This window comes from Aplysia californica, unplaced genomic scaffold (assembly GCF_000002075.1).
Source record: "Aplysia californica isolate F4 #8 unplaced genomic scaffold, AplCal3.0 scaffold00001, whole genome shotgun sequence".
NCBI lineage: Eukaryota > Metazoa > Mollusca > Gastropoda > Aplysiida > Aplysiidae > Aplysia > Aplysia californica.
The window spans coordinates 4,670,950-4,675,098 of NW_004797271.1; the positions used below are offsets into that span (position 1 = coordinate 4,670,950).

The following is a 4,149-nucleotide window of genomic DNA, read 5'->3' on the forward strand; positions in this document are numbered from 1 at the left end:
GAGAGAGAGAGAGAGAGAGAGAGTAACGGCTTTTATTCATCGAGGTGTCTGGGTGGGGCTTCACTTAAATCCCACAGACGTGCCCTCTTTACTATTTTACCACTGTTTGTCAAGGCTCACACTCTCTGACGGTAATTGCTGATACTGGTGACTAAATGTTTCTTTGTTTTCTGAACTTTTTTTCCCTCCCCGGTATAGTAAAAAGAATTCCCCATCTCTGCAATTGAAACTGCTTCCTAAGCTAGTTGTAAAATTTAATTTATGATGGCCAGTGGTGTTTTGTCTTTGGGGTGTCTACATTAAACGAGTTTTAAAAAATCCTCCTCATACGTCACGTTGTATGCCTCTGTACTTGATCTTGCACGTAATAACATTCTTTTGCCCCTCATTGATGCCGATTGTCCGGCAATTTATTCCTGAAAGAGGAAACCGTTACATTAGCAAAATTAGCTACCTGGGTAGGAATTTTATACATAAACGTGTAGTCGGAAAGACGTAGCCTTGTCTCCTCCGCTTTGGTGTATTATAGATGATTGAAAATGTTTATGTTATTGCTTTAACGAATAACGGTAGCCTATTTTTACTGTTCTAGTCCGCGGCTGTTAATGGCAGGGGATTATTTAATAACGATAACGAGTAGACTCATCCTGGTCTTGTACTGCTGTGGATGGTGGCCGATTTCACGTAGAGCAAGAAATTCATGTAGTTGTGGAAATACGTGGATGATATTTCATGAACATGAAACGATGCTTACTTTTGAAAGGCCGACCCCTCGTCTCATGATTATCATTTGTATACATCTCTGACGGCCTACCGCTGCTTATCGGTTTGTCGGTCTTATACTTGACTGTTGTACAACCAGCCCTATTAACCCGGCTCAGGACTTTCGTTGTCTGACTTGCAGGAAAAGTCGCCCTTTTTGGTGGCTCTATTTGGAGGCGCACTTGAGTTTTGTAAAGAGTATTCTATTTTCCCCATAAAATGGTAAAAAATATAAATCAGATTTTAAATATTGCTTTCCTGGCAATCGATATTTCACGTCCCCCCAGTATTAATAAAAGTGGAGGAGGTGCAACTCAAATACCCCGGAAAGGCTCCGTACATGTTTGTACGAAGTGATAGAGCGCTCTGAAATGCTGAAAAAGCATAATAAAACACATTTAAAGCTGAAAAGAGGGCAATATTTTATGAAATGAAAGTATTATGTACTCTCAAGGGTTTGATTGACTAATTCGAGTATATAGTTACATACGTATACGTTCGTATGTGATGTATCTTTAGCAAATTGGGACACAATATCTTTAATTTCTTCCTGTAGTTATCACAGGCACAATGACACCACATCTTCATTTACCACCCTCCCCCCTCTCTATTTCTTCTTTATCATCATCACAAAGTGCCACTTTCTGAAACAGACATGTGGGTGGTTGGCGGGTGCTCTGGTGTGGTTTGCTTCTTCTTTCCTATCAAACATCTTTCGTCCTTATCTCCTCTCCTTCTTTTTTATGTTTGTTACTCTCTTGTAACACCTCTAATCTTCTGGCGCTCATATGACCTTACGCAGTTGCGAGTGCCGTAAAATCTCTACTAAAACTAAAACTAAGAAACAGAGATCGGCGATCATGGTTCTCCGTTCATTTCTCCGCTTTGCTGCTCTAAAAAATCCCACATTATCCTGGCTATTCGCCGTCGCCCATCTGTTCAGGTTTTCCAGATACGTTTCTCTGGGTCTGCCTCTGCTTCTTTAGTCTTTCGTTTTTTCCCATGAAAAGAAAATATTCGAAGCTGGTATGCCCATCTTTATAAACATAAAAAGCAAAATAATGTAGTTATGAAAGACTGTCGATTTTGAAAGGAGACAGTAATATAACTTTCTTACAAAAGCTTTGAGTGTGCCGTGTCTTTAAATAATTTGTATAGATTGTGGCGTCTTTGTTTGCAGTGAACAAAGTGTCTTGTGAGTTCAGTGTGAACGCACGATTTATAAAGTACTGTGAGAATGGTTCTGGTCGTCCTTGCCCCTGGCGGGCTGGTCAATTGTTCCGGTCAGCTTCCCCGCAATTATTTCTATAGATGGCAGACAAGTGATTTTTCACTTCAGACCAATATGCTCGTTTTACTGCCAATCAAGCCTTGCGTATCTTGTTCCCCCCTCCCCACCAGCAGCACAGTGTTTATCCGACTCCCTGGGGGAACCGTTTTTATCTTGTGGCGTGCCGTGCGCGTCGTAAAACTTGCTTGTTTGGACTCCTGAGGCTTCTTAAATTGAACCCGACCATATGGCCCCCGGCATTAGGGGCAAGTAAACTTTTGTCAGGAGAAGTTCCATCGTTCCTGTAGATCTAACGCTTACATCAGTCCCCACAGCGGGAAGCTGAGCAAGGCGTCAGGTCTTGATCCTATCTCAGGTTCTACCACTCCACTGACCTGATTTTGTGGACAGGTTTCTACCTCCTATCGGACTCGAAGTGGGTTTGGCTTTGATTTACCGTTTTGTTCTCGCATGTTTTTGAACTGGTTCTTTCATTGCCATACTTATGATTTATTTTGAAAATGTTACACATTCGTAATGATCTGCGTGTGAAGAGATCCGGAGATGCGTGGATTGGAATGTGTACTGCCCCTTCCCATATTCGGCAAGTGTTCAACATTAAGGGGGTGTGTTTGTATTTTCAATAGGCAGCTAGAATAGGCGCTATGCTTGTATGACCCCAGCTGTCAAACTTTAATCATGATTAACAGCTCTCTTCCTCTGACTGATGAAATGCAGGTTACAGGCTTTTGGCTGCCGGGAACCTGGTTCCAAATTATGCTAAGGAAAAACAAAGAGGTAACGAACCAGCGACTTCCGGTTCTGGGAGTATTTTGGAGATTGAGGGCTCTCTAATTGGACGCATGCCTCTCGCCCTGTTAGAATCTGGTTATTAAGTTCGCTTTGAAAACAAAATTTTATTTGTGAAAAAATATGTGCGCTTCAAACTCCAGATTCTCCGTGGTTTTACTGTAACCGAAGTTCATCGGGCTTGAAGCTGAGATAAAAAGCGTTAAATAGATCAAGGGGATTGTCTTCCACAGCGAATGTGCAGGGATTTCCCCTGCCTTGTTCATAATTACCCAAGAAGTTTGTAGGTGGCGAATAGTTCAGACTATCCTCTACGCTGGCTATAAAAGATGCTGGGTTTGTTCAGCTGATTCTGCCTTTTTGGGGTAGTTTTTGAATCTTTTGAAAGAAAAGTGCTGGAACATTTGCTCGCTGTGAGAGAAGATATGAGACAATTGTCTGGGTGTTTCATGATTCTGCATCAGTGTGTTAACAATAAACTTATGAAAACTCTTGTGCGTCTGTAATCGCAAAGACGTGTTTGTCAAAAGTATGTGGACGCCATTAAAATGTGTTATTGACATGGTGCTTTGTCTTCTGTGGAAGTCCGCTACAAGTGTTGGCGCTGAAGCACTTGTCGACAATCATGGAACTTCAGTCATCCAAGAAAAATACCATGGCACTTATGGTAACTTTTCCTTCTGGAGACGCTTTTATTTGGTGTGAACCAAGTGTATAAAAAGCATTTTGTTTGGTAAGTATTTAGTTTGTTAAGTCTCCCCCTCCTTGCTAGTATGCCCGTCTCGTTTATTTTCTAGTAGAGGAAGCTCGCCTTGTCGTTCTTTAGGTTTAACGGATCTGTGTGATAAATCCATATAGACATCGTGGCTTGTAGTGGTAGTGAGTCACCTATCGAAAACGTACTTTCATGTTTTCCAGTCCATTGACAAGTCACCATACGAGATGTGGCTTTTGCGGTTTTAGGAGAGAGCTCTCTTAAGGCTTGAAGCTTTTTTCATATTTTTTTTTTTTGGTGGAGAGTTTAAAAAAAAATAATTTGTGCCTACGTGCATGGCCTGGTAAGGTAATTGCAAAGTGTACGTCATGAAAGGTTCGTGAGAGAGGCACCAAGTGACACGTGGAAAGTCCAATCGGTTTTATATGTCAAATCTGTGTTTCGGCTGCTTTAAGTGTTAAGTGTTTTTTTAAAGCTCTTTGTTGCAATGATTTTGTGAAAAAGAAAGCCTGCCTTGCTTAGTATCTTTATTTTGTCCTCTTCGTAACCCCCCCCCCCTCCTATCAAACATCTTTCGTCCTTATCTCCTCTC

General features: G+C 41.5%; 1 protein-coding gene across 1 annotated transcript in view; it reads left to right on the forward strand.

Moving 5' to 3' along the window:
* The window catches only part of LOC101851775, a gene marked incomplete in the record, with an annotated part of 239,242 nt that overhangs the window by 42,770 nt on the left and 192,323 nt on the right, over positions 1 to 4,149 (forward strand).